The sequence below is a fragment of the Curcuma longa genome, unplaced genomic scaffold (genome assembly GCF_044706935.1).
Source record: "Curcuma longa cultivar G26 ecotype Majalengka, Jawa Barat unplaced genomic scaffold, ITB_CL_G26_1.1 contig_13295, whole genome shotgun sequence".
In the NCBI taxonomy this organism is placed as follows: domain Eukaryota; kingdom Viridiplantae; phylum Streptophyta; class Magnoliopsida; order Zingiberales; family Zingiberaceae; genus Curcuma; species Curcuma longa.
Genome location: NW_027429393.1, coordinates 1 through 22,916, shown reverse-complemented (window position 1 = coordinate 22,916; position 22,916 = coordinate 1). Strand labels below are relative to the sequence as shown.

At 39.8% G+C, this 22,916-nt stretch overlaps 1 long non-coding RNA gene and 1 pseudogene across 1 annotated transcript; both read left to right on the top strand.

The window, feature by feature from the left end:
- Positions 1-12,576: 12,576 nt before the first annotated feature.
- Positions 12,577-13,715, top strand: LOC141815982 (uncharacterized). Its single transcript, XR_012600638.1, has 3 exons — positions 12,577-12,622; positions 13,440-13,490; positions 13,587-13,715. It is a non-coding gene; the product is annotated as an uncharacterized LOC141815982 (long non-coding RNA).
- Positions 13,716-15,327: 1,612 nt separating this feature from the next.
- LOC141815984 (type I inositol polyphosphate 5-phosphatase 4-like) lies at positions 15,328-18,891 on the top strand (annotated as a pseudogene).
- Positions 18,892-22,916: the final 4,025 nt, after the last annotated feature.

Genomic DNA, 22,916 nt, shown 5'->3' with positions numbered 1-22,916 from the left:
GCAACAATTCGGTTAAACCGAATAAACCGACCGAATTAAAAAATTCGGTTCGGATTTCGAAAATTCGGTTATTTTTTCTATAAAAATTGGTTAATTCGGTTCAGTTTCGGTTTTAAAGTTTATTATTCGGTTCAACCGAATAGACCGAATAAACCGAATTATTCAAATTATTTAAAAAATTCGGTTAATTCGGTTAAAAACCGAATTAACCGATAAAATATCGGTTCGGTTTATTCGGTTTTTATTAGAAAATTCGGTCGGTTCGGTTGGTTTGAAAAAAATCGGTTTATTCGGTTTTCGGTTTATTCGGTTCGGTTCGGTTCGGTTTTAACCGAATGCTCAGCCCTGTGAGCAGCATCTACTGGTGACTTGAGTCTATTCCCTACAAAGGTTATGGTGGCACTTTGCGCTTTGGTTGGATGACAGTGGGGGTTAAAACGTTGATCTCCTTTCTCTTAGCAAGTTGAGTTTCCTCCACATTAATATATTTAATAGCTCGGCTCAATAAAGTATTAAAATTTATCGAGGGTTTCTTCACTAGGGACCGAAAGAAGTCCACCTCTACTAGCCTCTTTAGAGAAAGCTCTGAAGTAGTCGAAAAGACGTCCTGGGCAACTTGATTGAACCGATGCACATACTCTTTCAAGGTTTCCTATGGTTGTTGCTTCAGAGCAAACAAGTCTATAGGGGTTTTATGGTATGTTTTATTGCTGGCGATATGATGAAAGAAGGAGGTCTTGAAATCGACAAAAGATCGAATAGAAGCTGTGGGGAGTCAGCCAAACCACCGCTAGCCAAACCAGACAGTGTCATCAAGAAAATACGACATTTGATGTCGTCCGTATATCGATGCAACTAGGTTGCATTCTTGAATTAGCTCAGCTTTCGAAACACTCTCATGTAATCTCTGAGTTGTGGTATTCAAAAATGATGAGGTAGCTCCTCCTCTAAGATATTTCTAGAAAAGGGTTACCCACTAAGTCGTTCATCTCACTAGTGAAAGGCCTTTTCCCTAAGAACATCCCTAGGGGGCGTCTCTCCTGCTGAAGACTCAAGAAATAGATCACGCCTAATGGTTGTTCTGGCTCAAGTCATCATTTGAGCCATGGGTGTTTCAGTTGGTCGCTATGGCTTTTGACTGGGAACTTGAGGCACATTGACCGACATAGATGGTATTTTCGAAGGTGATGGGCTTACGATTGGTGGATTTTATGAAGCAGCTTATACGCCAACTGTCACAATCTTATTAAACTCCTCATGTGTCATAGTGATAGTGGCTGGTCTCCCAGTGTCATCCATTTGAACGTCTTAGTTCAAGGTCTCAACTCAGTATTCTCACAGACGATGCCAATTTATTTCCGCCTGAAACCATCGCAACATGAGTTACTAGTCAGTTGCCTTCTATGTTGACGGAGTCGCTAGATACCAAGGGAGAGTTGGATCAACTGGAGACTCTGTAAAATTTAAGAGAGAAAGAGGATTAAAATGGAGGTCGGGGTGCCCTAGTTCAGCCACTCTGACGCTCCAGTCAAGTCTCCGGGTGGGAGGTAGAGAAGAAAAATAGCAAAAACGGGAGTCAATGGATGGATAACTTGTGAATGTGTGTATGAGTAGCATACCTCCTTTTGCAGTAGAGCACGCCCCTTTTATAACACTAAGAATAGTAACTTCTCACTTCCTTGATGAGCTATCTTATCACAGTAAAGCAAACATTACATCGACATATCTATGGGTCAATTGACACACTCTAGGAAGCCTATGTTGATCAAGTTAAAGACCTACCACGTGTATGTTAGATTTGAGAGGTATCCTAAGGCAATCGTCTTACAATTATACTATTTATTTGATAAATAGCAATTCACTATTTGAGTGCACATTCTATATGTGTTTGATTGGATCTTAAACTCGAATACTGAATGTCCGCAATACGATTCATAGCGTGAGAGAATTTGTGATTGGATCACAACTAATGAACATCTCTACATGTGTAATTATGAATATATTGGAATTATCCCTAGTCGAGAAATTAATGAGCATGGACGTCATCGATTCTGTCGAGACTAACACGTTTTGAACTCCTTGGTTAGCCAAGCAGCTGATCTCACTGCTGTCAACATTAGATGTTGAGAGTTAAACGTGGATGCTGGTTAAAGGTAACCAGTTCATTGGAGTGACCTGCTTTGAGACTTCATATGGTTCGATTTATATGTCAATGAAAATCTCAGTGCAGCTTAAGTGTGAGTTTCCTTTGACTTGCAGTATTCAAGTCACCTTAGTCATAGAGGCTTATACTTTGACATCTTAAGCAAGCATCTCCGAGGAGGTGTGGACCCGAGATGATTGGGTATAAGTCGAAGTGTCCGAAGGTGTTTGAATAGCCCACAGAGGATTCACCGCTCCTTGAAAAAGGAGATGTATACCTTGCGGTAGTTTGTCAGGATTGTTACTAAAAGTCTTTGGTCAAAGTATTACATGTCAAGAGTACGATACTCTTGGATACGTGTACGAGTAACTTGGATCCACAAGACAAGAAAGCAGCTTGGGCTAAGTGTGACGTAGTTAGCCTAGTGGGAACCGACACATAGACCATGTCCTGAACCAAACGGGTATAAGACGGTGAAAGGAATGAGGCACGATTCAGTGTAGCTGCTGAAGGGTTTAGAATTGTTCTGAAGTCAATCGTTGATTTTTCAATCAATTGGGGATCATGATGTACTACTAGGTGCCACTCATGATCGTTTCATAATTAATGATTAATTACGGACGACCAACATAACCGGGAACCTATTGAGTCACACGCACAACAAGTTCTCCAAAAAACTTAAAACGAGTTTAAGAATCTAATTCTCAGAATGAGAGAAATAAAGTCTAATTGGACCAGACAAAGGACAAATGATGGAATCTGTCTTATGAAGATGAAACGAACGAAACTGATTTTGTTTAAATCAGAGACTCGTTTGGTTACTAAACCAAATGATTCAATTTTGAATCGAATTGAACCAACTTGGTTTGGTTCGCGATGGAAGAGTTTTTGGTAAAACAAAAGTGATGAGTAGATTCGTCTTGCGAAGACGAAACAAACAAAACTAGTTTGGATATAATCGAAGTTTGTTTGGTTAGTGAACCAAGTGAACCAAAATAAATATGGTTTACTACAGTAACCTGATTTGGTTTAATCTGAATTAAGTTTTGTTTTCAGTTTATTCTTAAAATCGATTCACGAGCCAACCCGTTTCTCTCCTCCGATTCAACCCTAATCGCATATATACAACTGTAGCATTCTCAGAGAATGTGATTTTGCGATTCTGCCCTGTTCTTCCTCTTCGCTACCGCACGGCGCTGATCCGTCGTCTTCCTCTTCCCAACCATGCGGCGGTTTCGTTCCGGCGATTGTGTGGCGGTCGGTCTCGGACAAGAAGGCCCCCTGTTCATCCTCTCTATCCTGCAACGGCTTCACCGCGGCGACTACTTCCTCACTACTGACCGAAGCCCTAAAGACCATCGGCGGCGTCTCCCTCCCGAAGGTTTTTCTCCGCCTAGAGCTGCTTCTCCGTCCGGTGTTGTTTTTCCGTCCGCCTGAGGAAGCCAAAACCCCTATAAGCTGCGGCCTTTTTCCCTACCGTCGTGCGCACCTCTGCTTCGCCTGAGTCCTGCTTCGGTCAGCTCGCGCTTTAGCACTTGTGAAGAGGATAGTTGGCGGCGGAAAGAAGGAGCTTGGAGCCGGTTCATCTTCTTCCCAAGGAGCACGGCGTCGTGATTCTTTCTCCAAGCGTCGCACCTCAGATCGACCAAGAACCCGACTGCCTCTGCTCCGCTTGTCGGCCAGCCCTGCTCTGTTGGTCAGCCGCCTTTGCTTTGCCCATTTCATCCGGTTGCAAGAGAGAGGGAGCTGTGTGGGAGAGGAAGATGAAGTCCTCTGTTCCGGCCATGTAGGATAGAAGGATAGGAGAAGGTACGGAGAAGATGTTTTATTTTCGGGCTGTGAAGAGGGAAGGTTGTTTGTATTAGGATTTTGATGTCGAATTCGTTAATTGATCGTTGGAAATTATTTCCAGCTATCGGATATGTTTTCGACCATTGCCAATCAATCCTGATCGTCCGACGACCATTCGTCGACTTCGCGGAAGCTTGCGAGGCTTCCAGAAATTGTTCCATCTTTATCAGAAGCGTTCCGATTGTTTGTCCGTTATCGATGGTCAATAGTTGATCACCGAAACTACATCGGAAATACGATTTTCGATGATAGTTAGAAAGCCCCAGAACGATCGTGACAAATGTTGTTGCGTGGTTTCTGGAATAAGGCTTCTCTCGATTCGATCGTCATCAATCATCGAGCTAGTACCGAAGACGATGACATGACTCGTGGCTTCCGAAGCCGTGCAGACGGGAGCTTGGCGAGGATCACCAATAGAGGCGGGATTCCGACGAGGACCACTTGAGTGATTCAACATCGTTCAAACGTCATCTGCAAGGTACGGTTTAGAATAATTTATTATTTAAAAAATTTTAAATTCTTGTCATGCCTTGTACATGTTATTTCCTGTTTATGCATGCGTGTGTTGTTTAATAATTAATTGTAATTATTGTTTTATTTCCGCTGCGCACATTTCCGAAACGTGTAAACACGTGCATTGCACCGGGATGATCCCAACAGTGTATCCTTATTTAACCCTATCTTAGTAGTCTATAAGTTCTAACCACGTGGGAATACAAAGAGAAGCATGTTGAATGGCGAGCCAGAGTCCAAGAGGTCGAGCTGAGTCACGGGACCTCAGTTCAATCGGGTCGAACACTGAGCGGGGAGGCCTGACTCGAGCATCAGGTTGTCCCATTCTCTTTGATTTAGCGTGGCCTTCCCCCTTGATCGAACATTTGACTTTCTTGCCATGGGTGGTGGAGCCCTAGTAGCGTCTGTAACAATAATATTTCTATTTGGGCTCTAGTTCACTAGAATTGATCCAATCAACTAAATGAGTAAGCAATTGATTGGATAAGAATTACTCCAATCAATTTTCCAATTGAAGGTGGACAAAATAGAGTTGCTAGAGATAAATAACATCCAAGGGCTCACAATTTGAAGTCAAGGCTTTCTCCGACAAGATCTTCTTGATTTTCTCTTCTTTATTTATTTGATTGTTTTATTTCAAGAGAAGAAATACTTGTAAGAAATTTAATCCACCTTTAGTAAAATAGATTTTATTAGGGATTTGTGAGAGTGATATAGTTGAAGAATTGATAGGTGGTGGAGTAGGACCAAAGCTTTGAACCATATATTGTGTTAGTGTGTGTTATGGGTTGATATACCTTGGTCAAGAAAGTTAAGATCCGATCCAATTGGCGACGACACGTCGGATTAAAGGCCCGACCTCATAGCTGACTAGTTTAGTTCGGTGCTTGGCCCATTAGCTGACTCGGCTCAGTGCCTAGCTCGGTTCCACACTCGAGCTCCGAGTCCAAGCCACATGATTGAGCTCTGTGTTTGAGCTCCCCACCCTAGCTTGGTGTCCGACCTCTTGCTTGACTATGGTTCAGCACCCAACTCTGAGACCAGCCTGGCGACTCACTCGACTAGGCAACCACCCAAGCTCTCTACCCTAGCTCCATCTCTGAACTCCGTGACCGAGCTCTCCACTCTAGCTTAGTGGTCGAGCTCCGACTCAACCCCCTGGTCAACCGACTCCATGACCTACTCGATGCCCCACTCAGTGCTTAATGGGTTCTACTCCCAATTGAATCTATAATCTCCCAGATAGAGGTCTCCTCTTCAGTCAGCCGAATTTGCGCTCTCGCCCATGTAGCTACATTCCGATATTATTATCTCCCTCACTCAGCTTACCAAACTACCATCAGATTGCCACGCAGGACAGTAAAATATTCAACTGTAGATCACCTGCTCCATTAATGTAGTATGGTGTACCATGCCAAGCATGAGTGATGGGACCCCCAACTACCACGATGGAATATTCCTATTACCATTGATGTGACGTCTCCTCTCGCTACATATAATGACCTCGCTTACAGTGAGGGGAGGTATGCAAACACATACCATCTTCTCCATCTCCTGCTATCTATTCATCTCCATCCCTCATCGGAGAGCTGACTTGAGCGTCGAAGTGGTTGAGCCAAGGCACCTCTGGCCTCCGTTCTCACTCTCCTTCTCTTTGCAGGCTGACAAGAGCGCCGACGTCTCTCCCTATTTGCGGGTATTGTATGACTCCGTCATCATCAGAGCCAGGAATACCGGTGACTCATCCATAGGCAATCTTAAATAGGAATAATATATTTATATCCTTTGTTGCTTTAATTCATATTAGTTGCATATACAATATTCACATGACCAATTGAATCCACACATAAGCATCGTACACTACTAACATCAACTTGTTTCTGTTATTGCAAAATAAAAATATTTATATTTTGTCACCTATTCACTCCTCTGCTTGAACCATTTAGTCGTCATCACAACAAACCTATAATTGGCATCAAAGTAAAGATGCTCTTATTTAAGGATAAATGTAGAATCTGTTGTAGATGACTTAGAGAGCTAGAGATAGGGGAGGAGATGAATAGCACTTAATGTAAACATTAAAATCTTTTCTTTTGCAAATACTTTGCATGACACACAAATAGGTTAAGGGTGCATTTGGTTCAAGTTATCATGCATAATCTTGATTATATGATTACCAAGTAATCACTTAACCACACTTATAGGGAATAAAATATAACTTAATGTTATTTGGTTTAATCCTATGTAATGTAACAAAACTTATTTGGTTTTGTAATACTGGTGGGCGCACTAGAGAGGGGTGAATAGCGCTTTCGTCGTTCGTTTGTTCGTTCATTACTAACTCAAAGACTGGCAGTGAATATTAAAAAAATAAGCAGGGGACTCGCAGAACTTTTTTGGAGGTGGAGAAACTCATTTTACAATCCAAATAATAATATAAAATACAAGTGCAAGACAATAAGACTTTAAAAGAATTAACTAAAGTTCGAGTAGGCCGATCCGGAAGTCCTGAGCACAGCACACCCTTCCTGGAACTTTCCCGATCGCACGAGCTTGACTCCATTCGCATTTAGCAATACCATAAGATGAAAAATGAGGAGTATTAGAGATGCTCCTTGTGGTGCATGTTGAGACCCTTATATAGACTCTTTCGGGCTCCTGAATCTGATCTGATCCGATCTAATCTCTTCAGTCTCTATCGGAGCTGATTCTTTTTGATCTAGGCGCTTGGACCATCTAGGGGCGCTTGGACCGCCCGGGTTCCTGGAGTAATATCTTGGTGCCCGAATGCAATCAACTCGGGTTTGACATGAGTTAATCCCGAGCTTGATTCGGCTTCTTCTGTTTACTCCTTCTATGCTTTTTTAATCTTGCTTCCAGCTCCTAGTTCCTGTAAGAAGCATACACACAAACAAAGCAACTTAAGTCTACCTGTAGTTCATCTGACCTACTAGACTTACCTAAATCTTTACCCTGTAGGTCTAATCTACTAGGCTTACCAGTGTCTAACTTTTAGTTAGGACTAGTCACTTTCATAAGTAGACTTCCCATCTACCAAATATCTTGTTTGGACTTTCCCTTGCCTAACCTCTAGTTAGGACTAGTCATTTCTATAGGTAGATTTCTCACGTGTCAAACATTCGGTCACCCTTGATCTGCTTGGATTTTTCCTTGTCTAACCTCCAATTAGGACTTCTTGCCCAGCTTTAGTCACTAGGACTTTTCTTAGCCTCCAACTAGGACTGCATAGCCTTTAACTAGGACTTCCTCTGCCTAACCTCCAGTTAGGACTTCTTGTCCAGCTTCACTTAGCAAGACTTCTCGTAGCCTCCAACTAGGACTGCCTAGCCTCCAACTAGGACTTCCTCTGCCCAGTCAAACTGATTTGGACTTCTCGCTAGTTTTCTTGTCAAATTGACTTGACTAGACTTCACTCACATTCAAATATTAGATCCTGTTTGGATCAACCATTGGTCAAATTGATCAGACCTAGATGTATTGTCAAACATCGAAACTCTAGGGATAGACTAGTGCTCCTTGCACCATCAATATTTTCCTTTTTGATGTTTGATAATTTCTTAAGTTAAATCTCGGTCAGGGGTTTAATAATCTAGGAGAAATCTATATTTTTTAACTTAAGTCCCTTCTCCTCCTTTTTATATATCAAAAAACTTATTATATTTCATCAATAATTATGATATGTCCTATGGTTATAACTTAGTCTTGACAGTTCTTGAAAAGCCATAATAGATTTCAAAAATAATTTTAAAATAATTTTTTAAATGAGTTTTTCCAATATAATTTTTAAAAGATTTTCAAACTAAATTTTGAAATATGTTTTTGAGATATAAAGTAGATGGTTTTTTAAAAAATATTTATTACTCTTTTAACTATGATCTCCCTTTAACCTAACAAGTTCTTAGGGCTCTTTGTTAACCACAAAATAACCTCCCTATGTGTCTTAGGATTTGATCCAAATTTAAAAGAATAATTAAAAGTAATTTTGAAATATGATTTTGAAATAGCTTTTCAAAGATTTTTCAAGTGTTTTTCAAAGATTTATAAAAGATAGTTTTGAAATATGTTTGATCTTTTAATTTTGGACCCCCTTAATCTAATATTTCCTTAGGGCTCTTTGTTACCCACAAGGAAAACTCCCTATGTGTCTAAGAGGTTAATCTAAGTTAATAGAACAAATAGTTTATGATTTTTAAAATTCTTTTTAAAATATGAATTTTAATTAAACTTTTAATTTGGACTTCCCCCTATCCTAACATTTCCTTAGGGTTCCTTGTTAACCACAAGTCAATCTCCTTATGTGTCTCAGGGGTTGTTCCAAGTCAAAAGCTCACTTATTAAAATATTTTCCAAACATGAGTTTTCAAAAATATTTTTTCAAAATGTTAGAATTTGTGAACTTAATTTTTAAGAGGTCTTTTAAAGATAGGATCTTTTAAGAAGTACCTTCCCCCTAAGTAGATACTCCCTTATGACATCATTGTTAACCACAAGAAATTTCTGCTTATGTGTCTTAAGATTGTAGACATAGTGTTAACCTAGAGGTTTTGTATCTTAGTGTTGGTCAACCAATTTTTTAAAAAATTATTTTTGAAAACTATAGTATAAGTACACACAACAAACATGAACCTCAAGTAATTGTCAAATTTTAAAAAATAGTTTTAGAAAAATAGTTTAGTAATTTTTGAAAGAGTTTTTCAAAATTTTATGATTTAATGGTTCTTAACATTTCACCCATTCTAAGTGCCTCAGTGGATGGCATACAATGGTTGCCTTATGAATTTTGTGAGATGTTTTATCAATTTTATCTTTATTAATTAAGTTGAGTTTTAATGAGTATTTGACTTTGTGTTAGATTTACGTTTAACTGTTAGTTGGCTAAGTCTATATTTCAAAAATCGGCTTTCATGTCGTGACAAGACAAAGGCCTTTTTAATTATCAGAACAATGACTATTTCCTTAGACAAAATATTTTTAAGAAATTATGATCTTAATCAACTTCTTGAAAAAACCCTAGTCTAACTAGTCTAAAATGTGGCAAGGTAGCTTCAATTAAGTCAGCTTAGCTAAGCAGATTAAGCATGGTACTCTTTACCCCACTTGACTCCTAGACTAAAATTCTCTAACGTATTATCATCTCGCCCCACTCTGGTATTATATTGGGCAAGTATCAACCAGTCATTTATCTTTAACTATCCGTTCTAGATTAAGTAGTAAGTAAATATGATGACATGATATTTATATGCATATAAGATAAAGCATATGCATGTACATGACATATATGCATGAGTCAATCAAGGTAAGTAATTTTTTAATTTCTAATAATGTGTTAAATTCTCTATTTGATAAATTTCATATGAACCTACAAATGTGTCAACTCACTTTGATATATTTTAAATATTATTAAGTTTTATTTCATTTGATAATATTTTAATTTAATTTCATAATTATAAGTATTGTATTATAATTAGGTTTATAGATTTCAGTTATATTAGTTTGAATTATTATTAATTTATTTTTGAATTATTAATTTATTTTTGAATTATTAAGGGTTGGTGATTTAATTTTAGATTTGAATTATGTTAAGTTCCATAATTAAATGAAACTTGATGATAATTAATTTTATTATTTAAATTTGACTTGTTAAAATTTATAGATATATGATACGAGAAATTTGGGGTTAATTATAAATAATTTAGCCCTAATTGGTTAACAAGGATTAAGGATGGTTAACTATTGCCTCTAATAATTATCGTTAGAAGCTTGATTAGTATTGGATTGGGTTTTAATTTAGGTTTAATGTTGAGCCCAATAAGCCAATTGACCCAGCCCATTTAACCAGCCCCACTTAGCCCAATTAATCAGCTATTGGGTTATTGGATCAAGGATTTGGCTTAACTATTAACCTGAACTTGTTAAGGAAACTTAAAGCCGCGCGACCGTGACTTTCTTCCTTGAGTCGTGTTGGGACTTCTCTTCCTCTCCTTCTCCCGATCGTGGGATTGCGTTCGTCCGCAGCTGATGCCAATGCCAAGGTGACCCGTTGGCGATCAAGGGCTTCGACCGTCGGGCTTGGTTCTCGCTGGGAGTGGCTAGGATCATTAGGTGGCGACGATCGAGACAACGAGAAATAGAGTGAGCTCGGATGTAAGGAGAAGTTGATTGATGAGTTTAATCCCTAGTTGAATTCCTAGTTTAGAGTGTTTCATTGGGTTTTCTTTAGATCTGTGAGCTCACTGATTTGTTGAGGAAACAGATCAGAGGACGGTGGGGTTCGACAGCGAAGCTGAGAGTGGAATCGAAGTTGACCTATGGCACTATCGGCTCTATTTGAGGTGAGTGTTCTTGAATCTAGTTAATTCTCAATCTTGGAGTTGTTCTGTTTGGATTGAGATCGGGTTTTCTAATTGGATTGGTTTATGGATTTTCTGATCGGGTTTAATCTCTAGTGGATCTGTTTCAATGAGTGGTCCGGTGTGATTTTGGTTCTCTGTTGGACTTGCTCGGTGTTATTAAGTTTGGTGAGATTGGATTGTGATGTTGTAGGGTTGTTTGTGATTGTTGGAAGTTGACCGATTGTGGATTGTGATTTTGTAGGGTTGTTTGTGATTTCTGGAAGTTGAGAACGTAATTTGAAATTGTTCACTACTAGAAAAAAGTTAATAGACAACGCCCCAAAGACAACGTTTTTTAGCAAAAGCGTTGTGGTTTTTCAATTTACAACGTTTTTAGTCAAAACCGTTGTCTTTTAAAATTAAAAGACAACGTTTGTTCAGAAAGCGTTGTCTATTAGCGTTTATTTTGGGTCAACCACAACACTTTTAAAAAACCGTTGTCGAAAGCGTTGTCTTTTAGCGGGTTTTTTTGCCAAAGACAACGCTTTTAAAAAGTATTGTCGTTGAGGGTTGTCGTTGAGGATTTAGAGGGTTTATCTCCAGGTTTTTTATTGGGCGAGTCCGCGATTTCCTTCGTGCGTACGCCTCCTCTTCTCTTCTCCCGTCCCATTTTTGTCCCTCTTCCGCTCACCTCTATTCTTCGTCCCTCTCCCGCTCACCTCTAGCTACTCTTCATCTTCCCCCCTCTTTTCGTGCCTCTCATCTGACACTATCCCGCTCGCTCCAGACCTCGTAGTCGTAGGCTCCCGTCAGCCGAACGACACAAGCAAGAATCCAAACCCTACCTCCTGTTTTTGGTCCCCCCCTGACCTCGTAGCTACTCTTCATCCCACCCCCCCCCCTTTCGTGCCTCTCCTCTCCTCTTCTCGCATCACGGTAGCCCCTCCTTTGCATCTGACACTATATCTTTCGTGCTCGCTCCAGCAGTCGAGCCGCTTCGACTCACCCGTCGCTCCTTGGCGAGGCGAACGCACCGACGCGACACAGGCCCCGGCCCTCCCGTCAGCCGAACGACAGAGGCAAGAATCCAAACCCTACCTCCTGTTTTTGGTCATCCGATCCATCAAACCTGTTACTGGCGTCGTCCTCTCGACATTTACGTTATTGGTTGGATCTGTTAGGGTTTCGAGGGCACTGGGATCTGAGGCTTGGAATGATGGATAACAAGGAGCTGGAGGATCGCCTTCGTGATGTTGGGAACAGGCTAACCTCTCCTCCCTCCTGCGTGGATGAGCTCCTACCGCTTCTCGATGTAAACCCTAGATGCCTCGTCATTTAAAAAAATAACAATGAATATTGTCAGAGTATTTAATACTTTGCTAATTTGGTAGTCCAAATACCCATTTTTTTCCTGAGTTCTTTTGCACTTGCATTTGAATTAATCTAGCGACCATGACAACTTTTCTGTCAGCATAGTGTAATTGCCAAATTGGATGGTGTGTATACTGGTTAGTCTCGCATCATAGTTTGTATTTTGTTATGAGATTATTCTTTCCCCTTTTTCTATAATGTGCAAAAAAAAACCTACCTCTGAAAGATTCGGAACTGCTTCCTGTACAGCCACGAGGTTTGTTATCTCTGGTACAGGTTATCCCAATCAGGTGGCATTATTTTAAGCGAGTACAGTAAAGTTGTAGCCTCTATATGCCTTTAGAATGTGGATAGCTTGGAGCAAAACATTAATGCCTCCGGTGAAATTATGGTGCATTAACTATCCCATAAAACATACAGTTATATATTGCAATCTATGATTTCCTGGCAATGTGATTTGATGAAGTCTGCTTCCGATAATGTTTGTCTCATGAACTCTATTATGTTTAAACTATATATATGGTTCCATTGTTCACTGGTTGGATGAGTTGCTCCTAGGCATTTGTGCTTGTTAACTGTCTCATTCTCCTAGTATCTATTTTTTTTCTTCTGCATTGTTATTCATGCTTTGTAATATTTCTTATCTTGTAAGAATCTTATGTTGAATATTTTGATTTTACTACCACAATTACTTTCCTTTCTTCTTACATCTTTTTCACTATTTTCTGGTTGTGAAGTAGATCTATTGATTCTTTTGTTATTTATTTTGAAGAAATCTTTTGCTGAGTTTTAGATATTTTGAATCTATTATTTGACAAGGAAATATTTACACAAGTATCATTGATAAGATAGAAGTGGGTGATTGAAATGTAGAAGAACCTCTTAAATCTTATGTGATCATTGCATAGACTTCAATGCCAGTACAAGATCTTTGTTCCCTATCCCAAATAGTAGGGACAAAATTGCTTTGTGTTGTTGTATAAGTATGTCTTGATAATAGTATCTGTTTTGCTTCTGCTGTCCATTTGGTTGTATTATGAGCTGTTTGGTTCATCCAATGGTGTGCATGTATGTTGAACCATCTACCAAACCGTTAAAATGCAAACCTTGGTTAAATGTTTGTCACACTTTGATATTGAATCTGCATTCAATTTCAGTTATTTATTTGTGTTTTGTTTTAGTTGACTTTTGGGTCATTGTTACTTCAGGCAGATGACAGCAAACAGTCTGAAAGGACTGTTTCAGATGAATTGCTTAAGGTGAAGTTTTGAACTGATTTTTGCTTTTTTTTCACACTTAATCTAATGCCATATAGCATTGTAACCTTCTCTTCTTTTGTAAATTTTGTACTTTAGGGGTCTGAAGAAATGGAACAAGAACTTGGTTGTCCAGAAGAAGTTAGTTCTACCAAGAAATCCCCAAAACCTGCAAGCAGCAATTGTAATGTTCAGATGGGCAAGAGTGAATCAACAATAGAACCATCTTCTCCAAAGCAGTAGTCTCAGAAGATAAATCCCAGAGGCAAAGAAGTAGAAAAGGTTCAGTAAACAAGACTGGTCATGGAAGTTCATCTCAAAAATCAAGAATATCTAAGGCCAAACAACATGAGGATCTCAAAGGCAAAGAAATTGTAGATATGGAACCAATTAAGAAGGTGACTTCCATTTATCTCTGCTCTATATTATCAACATTGGGCTCTGTCAACCTCATCTTACAAATAGCAGGACTAGTCTATAATGGTTATCTCGACAGGTCATCAAAATTTATTGCTTAGAGAGTTTCTGCTAGCATATTACTTAATTGTTTTTCTATTCTCTTTCACCATTAAATCTTAACACAGCATTGGTACTGCATTGTTCTTCTTTGTTATGCATAGTGCACTAGATGTGTTTACACTGTGTACTTTAAATCTCAAGTTTTATTTTTATTATTTTTCTGTTGGTCTTGTTCTTATGCAACCATCTGTGCACTTTGAATCCTGCAAGTTGCTTATTGACATATTCTACATATATCTGTAACATGGTATTCTCGATAATATGCTTATTAAGGTGGTCTCGATGACATGTCTTTCTGATTTTGGTAACTAGAATTCAGGTTGTAATACACACTTGAATATTTGATTATAGTCATGCTTTGTAATATTTCTTTTCTTGTAAGAATCTTATGTTGAATATTTTGATTTTACTACCACAATTACTTTCCTCTCTTCTTACATCTTTTTTACTATTTCTTGGTTGTGAAGTAGATCTATTGATTCTTTTGTTATGTATTTTGATAACTTATTTAATTGATGAGCTAATTATTTGTTTATGTGCAGTTGTCATTGGATTCTCACTGTCATTGCACCTGTTCTATTTCTGCTGCTGTTGGAGGATATTCTGTTGCGTTGAAACCTTTGTTATGGACCTGCTGCTGTTATGGAGCTTCTATGTTGGAAGTTGTAACTTGAATTTGTGTTATGAACTTGTATAAGTTGTATGTTATGGACCTGCTGTATGTTATGAATTTGTGTTATGAACCTGCTGTAAGAATGATTTTTGTGTAAATATAAGTTGTATGTTTTGTATGTGATTTAGTAAATTTTGTAGCCAATGATTTTGTATTTACAAAATATATTATTTCTTATTTACTGCTAAAAAAAATCAAAAGACAACGCTTTTAAAAACGTTGCAAACCCCAAGCAATTTGTAACAAAATTACAACGCTTTTTAACCGTTGCAAAATGTGTTGTCATACCTATTAAAAACAACGTTTTTAAAGCGTCGCAAAAAGCGTTGTAATATTTACAACGCTTTTTCTGCGTTGCGAAGGTGTTGTCGATGTTAACAAAGACAACGCTTAAAAAGCGTTGTCGTTGAGGGACCCCTTTTACAACAGGGCCTCTTACAACGCTTTTTAACCCACAAAGACAACGCTTTTTCCGCGTTGTCTATTAACATTTTTCTAGTAGTGTCACTACAACAAATTTGACTTTCCGCAACACGTCATTAACAGCACACATCTATAGTGCGCTGTTAATAATAGTTTTTACAGCGCACATAATCAAGTGCGCTGCGGATAAGTTATTATATTTTAAAATTAACAGCGCGCATATAAATGTGGGCTGCGAAAAGTATTTTTTACAGCATGCAAAAATTATACGTTGTTAAAGAAAAGTTAAAAAAATAATATTAACAGCGCAGATAAATAATACGCTATTAAAAATACCTGATTAATTTCCTTTTCCCATCCGCCTTTACTCGTACCCATCCGGCTTTACCCGTACGCAACTTTACACCGTTTAGGTTTCTTCCCGACCGCGCCCGTGCTCTTCGCGACCGCCGTTCTCCCGCTCGCCTCTTCCCCTCGCCCGCCCGTGCTCGGCCGGCCGTGCTCGCTTCCTGGTCGCGCTCGCTCTCCCGACGGCCCGTGCTCGCTCTCCCGGCCGTGCTCTGTCCGCCGCCCGCGCTCTGGCCCGCCCGTGCTCTGTCCGCCACCCACGCTCTGGCCCGCCCGTGCTCAATCCGCCGCTCGTGCTCTGTCCTCCACCCGCCTCTGGCCCGCCCGTGCTCTGTCCAGCCGCCCGTGCTCTGTCCGTCGCCCGTGTTGTAGTGATATATTTTCCCTACAAGAATCAAATCCTTCAACTTTTTCATTGTGTTTTCGCTGATTGATAGTGCATAAGCTCTTGAAGATGATGTGTTGAATTTAGCTGTAATTGTGTTCCCTTTTTCATTATTATTGATCTTTGTGGATTTGTCATAATAGACAGTAGACAATGGAAGGCTGACATTTCGGAGAGGGAGGCATGTACACTCAAGAAAAGTAGAACAGGTAATAAATTATTCTTGTTCATATGGTTAATAGATTTTGGATCACAACTACATAGCTTGTCTTTGTCTTTGATTGGGCCCTTTTCAACTTCCTTTCTACATAGTAATCCGTTTGTATCTTCAGATAGATTGTTGCGAGAGATAAATCATGTTCGGCAAGGAAGGTTTGATCCACATTCTGATCAAATAACAGATATTCAGGACTACAAGTAAATCTACTCTGTGTTTCCACAAAGGTCCTCAACAAATGTGCTAAATAATCTTAGATTTCCATGATCTTTTGTTGTTTAGGATTTTCGTGGCCACTTGGAATGTGGGTGGGAGATCCCCACCAAAGAACTTGAATCTCTTGGATTGGATTCATGCTTCTTCTCCTGCAGATATATATGTTTTAGGGTTAGTTTTTTTGTATCGTTCTTTTAGCCATTTATCGAGGAATTGTAGCAGCAAAGAGCCATTATATAAATATACTTCACAAAAACCTGTTACTTTGTGTTTTCAGGTTTCAAGAGATTGTTCCACTCAATGCTGGAAATGTTCTTGGAACAGAAGACAATGGTCCGGCCAAGAAGTGGCTGTGGCTTATTAGAAAGACTCTCAACAGTCCCGACACATGCGGCTCAGATAGCTACCATACTCCCTCTCCTGTTCTAGATCCTATATTGGAATTAAACGCTGATTTTGAAAGGTCATCGGCGAGGCAAAAAACTTCTGCATTCCTCCACCGACGTTTCTTCCATTCTCTCAGCTGTAGTTCAAGAATAGAAGCGGATACCATGTTTCCTCACCTCATGCTGGATCGCCGATTCAGTGTTTGTGAAAGAGTTAGTATTGCGAGCAGGCCAAGTGATTTTGATCCCAATTCAAGGGGTGAAGGTCCTGAAGAATCATCTGGTGATGAAAACATTGGTGTGGAATCACCTATTGCACTCTTTGTCTCACCATTTTATGGGTATGGCGCTCCTCCAAATAACAAAGAAAGAGATAGGTTTTCTGCAAATTCCAGGTACTCACTTTCATAACTTTCTCATAGATCTTCCGTCTGAACAATTAGCCATCCCTTAGTTGACTTATCGAATGAATGACGACACTGATCTTTAACGTGTGTCAGTGTCAGCTACTATTTGGTTGCAAGCAAGCAGATGGTTGGAATATTTCTTACCATTTGGGTGCGCAGTGATATTAGAGATGATGTGAGAAACTTGAAGGTTTCATGTGTTGGCCGAGGATTGATGGGTTATCTCGGAAACAAGGTAATGACATGCTTCTCGCTACATCAAGTTGTTACAGTGTTACCATTTATCTCATTTGTATATGAAGTGTACATATCATGACATGTATCTTTATATGTTTTTGACTTAATGAAAAATGACATTGGATTTTCATTTTCTAGCATCATTGCTGCAATTATTTCCTTTTCTATTCCATAACATACTTGCTGTATTTTTTTGTTATTTTTTAAACTTTTTCCCTTAGCAAATTGTATTAAAATCAATGCCCACTTGTTTATCTACTCTGCTATTTAATTATGATAATTTAAGATGTCGTTCCCTCTTACAGGGTTCTATATCAATAAGCATGTCTTTACATAAAACAAGCTTCTACTTCATCTGTAGTCACTTGACTTCTGGGCAAAAAGAAGGAGATGAATTACACAGAAACTCAGATGTCATGGAGATTCTAAAGAAGACTAGATTTCCCCAAGTCCAGAGAGGTAATAACGAAAAGTCACTTGAAACAATTCTCGATCATGAGTAAGTTCATTCCTCATAGTTTACTAAAATTCCTTCCATTTATGAAGGCCGTGAAGAAAGGCTTCGAATAAACTTGTTTCCCTTGCTTATCTTATCTCAGTCGCATAATATGGCTTGGGGATTTGAATTACCGCATTGGTCTTTCTTATCGGTCGGTGAAGATTCTAGTTGAAATGCGAAACTGGAGAGCATTATTGGAAAAAGATCAAGTCATTTGCTAACTATTTTCATATCACCGTAATTTACTTGGGTGTCCAAGTATAAGCTATTGAGAACTTGCTTACCCTTTGTGGATCCTTTTGTTTTTAATAGAAGATGCATGAGTGCTTCTTGCTGCTTATTGAAAGATATGAATCCTTTTATAATGTCTGTAAATTATGAAGGTTTAGTATCATACTTGACTTGCAACTTTAAACAGCTCCGAATAGAGCAACGATGTGGTCATGTATTTGAGGGTTGGAAAGAAGGAAGGATTTATTTTCCTCCAACTTATAAATATTCAAACAACTCGGATCTATATGCAGGAGACGAAATGAACCCTAAGGAGAAGCGGCGGACACCTGCATGGTAAAATTAGCTAATGTATAGCCATGAATATTCTCAGCTTCCAAACTCTAACTTCTGAACCCATTTATCCATTTTATGAAGGTGAGATCGCATATTATGGTTTGGGAGAGGTCTTAGTCAGTTGGCTTATGTTCGTGGAGAGTACAGGTTCTCTGACCACATACCTGTTTTCAGCACTTTCACTGCAAAGATTGAAGTGACGAATTATAGTCAATGCAAGAACATGGGTTATTGTAGTTCTCGAGTAGAGGTGGAAGAACTCTTAGCATATTCACAGGGTTATGGCGGACTGCACTAGTACTAAAGCGGGTGTGAGATCGCATTCAACAATTTAGGTACACTTTCATGTTCGCCAAAAGGAATGCTTATTTTTATTCTTATACTAGTTTGTTAAAACATGACTAGTTTTTTTTATGCTGAATCACTCTTTGTTATCTTTTTTGAGGTACCTTATATGTGCAGTAACATTTGATAAAAGATCTAATATCCTGCCTTATGAGGCAGCAAGCAGTTCTTTGGATCAAGCAAATAGGTACTGATTTTATTTTAATTGAACTATTAAATCATGCTCACAGTGACTTGTTATAAATTAGTTGAAGCAGTGTATGACTAAATCCTTGGATGTATTCATCAAGAGACAACATTGTAACTTTGATTTTGATCAGATTTTTGTCCAAGAAGTTTCAGAGTTTCGACCCCAAACAACTCACTAACATCTATTAACCAGTTTTTTATGTTACTCAAAATACCATGCATTCTGGCAAGCAGCTAATCGGTTTATAGTTCTCACTTGAACAAATGTGTTCCTGAAATAAAAGACAGCACCAACACTATAAGGAGAGGGGGACTTCTGGCTCCATCGACAAGATGCAGACTGGATGTCTTTTTTCACCCTGATTGTTTTGCATTTGCAGGAGTGCAGGAATACTTTTTGTAGAGTGAGAAGCACCTACTGTTGGAATCTGATTGGTATCAACAATGCAATGTTGATAAAAAAAAAGTCCAATTGAATAGCACCTACTGTTGGAAATTTATGTTTAACTTTCGCTTCGCTTTGCACATCAATTTAAAATATTTATCATACTTGAGGCAGAGTGCATGCAATTAGTTTTATTTTGTTATTATTGACCGTTTAAAATTAAATGTAATAGTTATCTCCCTTTTTCCCTTTTTTGTTGTATCATTTTGAAGTGACACGATGTTCATTTTGTTATATAGAGTGCATACATATATATATTTTATCATACTACATTTGATATTATAAGATAAGCTTATTGTCTATAAGACTAACAATAACTAATTTGTTTGTCAAATTAGGTTGCTAGTGGTGGCATTGGAAGTGGTGTTGAAAATTATATTAGTGGTGATAGCAATATTGCAGCTCAAGTAACTATCTTAACCCAATATTATACTTTCGTTTATTATTTATAGCATGCTCTATTATAAAATTTGTTTAATCATTAATTATTGTTTATTGTGATATAGTCAAAACTGAAAAAGATGACTGCTGGAGATATCAGTGTTAATGCTAAATGTAAGCTGCTTCATTGGTCTGTTGATGGAGCTGTTGCAGAAGGTCGAATTGCATCCACAGATCCAAAAGCAAAAGTACATCACGTTCCTCTTGGTGGATCTTATTGGAAAGTTTGGATTGATAGAGTTCTTGTGGAGAAGGTGGAGCTAATTCGACCAAACGAAGAAATGCTTTTTCTTGAGGATGCAATAGGAAGCACAGTAGCTTGGGCATCGATGTTTATAGTTTTGTCTGACTGATTTGGACGAATCGATATACTGTTTGTAGTAAAGATGAACATGAACTTGGATTGTTTTGTCTAACTAGATGTAGATGATTATCTTTGATATATTTGAACTATGATTTTATAATTGTGAATGTGATGTTATCTAATATTTGTATGTTGGATTTTAAATGTTAGAGCTTTGAGCAGGTTATAATTATTTGTATTTGTATTATATATTTGTGTATATAGGTCTATTTGTGTATATATTTGTGTATTTAAAAAATATAATTATCCGCAGCGCGCGGGGCGCGTGCTGCGGAAAATTACACCTTTCCGCAGCGCGCGGGGCGCGTGCTGCGAAACATTGTACCTTTCCGCAGCGCGCGACCCGCGTGCTGCGGATGCAACTTTCCGCAGCGCGCACCCGCGTGCTGCGGATGTAACTTTCCGCAGCGCGCGCCCGTGTGCTGCGGATGCAACTTTCTGCAGCGCGCGCCCCGCGCGCTGCGGATGAATTATAACTTTCAACAGCTTGGAGTTATGCAGCATGCAATGTGCGCTGCGGATAGCTTAATTGCGCGCTGCGGAAAGTCAAATTTGTTGTAGTGATAAAAAGGTAACCCATGCCAATGGGTACGGGTACGCACACATCTACCCTAATTTCCTCAAGTCCTTAAACTCCTTTCTCATGCCGAATCCTAAATTGAGCGTTAGAGTGACTTATCGGGAACCCCCTCCCGGCGTCATTCTAACTCTCTTTTTTGAGTGCTTTTCAGGTCCTCTTATCTCCCCGGGCGATTCTCTTTGAGGATCATGCACTTCAGCAGTTCTGAATCGACATTTGAACCATCCACGGTGTATTGGCCGAAATAAATTGACACCGTCTGTGAAAAAACTGAGCTGAGACGCTACGATGGTTAACACCAGAAGAATTAATGATAATCATGACTCCATCGGAGAGAAAAGCTACGACGAGGTAATAACTATGACATTAGAAAAAATCATTCTTGATTGCTTTTTTATTTTTATGGGTGTTGCCTTGAGATTTGGCACCAAGAAAATCTTCAATCACTTTAGATTAAAACCTACTGCTTCTTTTATCCCTCGCTAATGAACCCTAAATCTTCCTCCTTTTCCTTTTCTCCTCACCGTCACCACCTTCTGCTCGGCGAGATCCACTTCATAAGGGCAAAATGTTTAGGGTTCATTGGGAAAGGGCTAATGGAGAAGGAGCAATCAGTGAAGCAGCTGTCGTCTCACAAATTCTTCACGTAGCAGTTGGAGACCCTCTTCAACAACTTCGGATTCAGCTCTGCCTCCATGCACTCACGGTGGTTTTTGATGTGCGTAGGATATATATGTAGGGTCTAAAGAATGTCCACATCTCCATAATGGCATGATATTGTCCACTTTGGGCCTAAGCCCTCATGGTTTTGTTCTTGGGCTCTCCCCAAAAAGCCTCATGCCAATGGAGATATCTTACATCCTTTTAAACTCATGATCTTTTCCATGTTTTTTAGATGTGGGACTATGTTTACACCCTTGCAACCCAACAATCCCCCCCTCAAACAAAGGACCACTGGAAGCTCCGCTACCATTTCTCATGGTCCGGCTGCCATTTCTCATGGTCCGACTGCCATGTCCTCATGGTCCGGCTTCCATGTCCCTCATGGTCCGACTGCCATGTCCCTCATGGTCCAAGCCTCCCCTACTTCCTTTGTTTTCCCCGAGGGTCCCCACATGGTTAGATCTGGATCATGGCTCATCCGACGGTTAGTCCGGTGAACAGCGACCTCGCTCTGATACCAATTGTAGGGTCCCCAAGGATGTCTGTATCTCTACAATGGCATGATATTGTCCACTTTGGGCCTAAGCCCTCATGGTTTTGTTCGTGGGCTCTCCCCAAAAGGCCTCATGCCAATGGAGATATCTTCCATCCTTTTAAACCCATGATTTTTTCCATGTGTTTTAGATGTGGGACTATGTTTGCACCCTTGCAACCCAACAATATATACATTTCTAATGTTTACATTGCATATCTTTCTGCATTTCATGATGATTTCTTACGTTTGTCACATCCTTTATTTACACATTAGGCGTGTTTTCTCCATTTTCTAGTTCGGAGGTATGCTCTTATTTTTATACTTTTGCAGGACGAAAATGGAGTGAAAAAGGTGAAACAGAGAATTAATCGAAGATAAGGCAAGACAGGGGTGTAACTACTAGGCACGGTCGTGTCTCCATCTCCAAGGGTTCGTGCCCACCAGGGCACGGTCGTGCCTCACCAGAAGTATAAGGGTCATGCACCAACAGAACAACAACTATCCATGGTCGTGCCCACCAGGCACGACCGTGCCTCCATCCAACAAGCCAACTGCCCATGGTCGTGCCCACCAAGCACGACCGTGTCTCCATTTTACAGAGCGAAGCCAAGGACCCGACCATGCCCAACAAGCATGGTCGTGTCTTCATCCAGAGGAGGAACTATCTCTGGTTGTGCCTCCAAGGCACGGTCGTGCCAAATTTTCAGTAGCTCAACAGGCTGGCCGTGCCAACCAGGCACGGCCGTGCCTTGATTCCATAGGCTCGACAGGTCGTGGTCATGCCCCCTAGGCACGATCATGCCTCATTTTCAGGGGGTCAACAGCCCCTGGTCGTGCCACCAAGCACGACTGTGTGACGAGGGTGTTCCACCCATGTGCCATGGGCCGTGTGGCGAGACACGACCGTGTGGCGAAGGGTTGATAGTGGGGGCATATAAATACCCCCCCCCCCTAAATGGCCCTAAAAGTAGGGAGAGGCCTTGGGAGTGA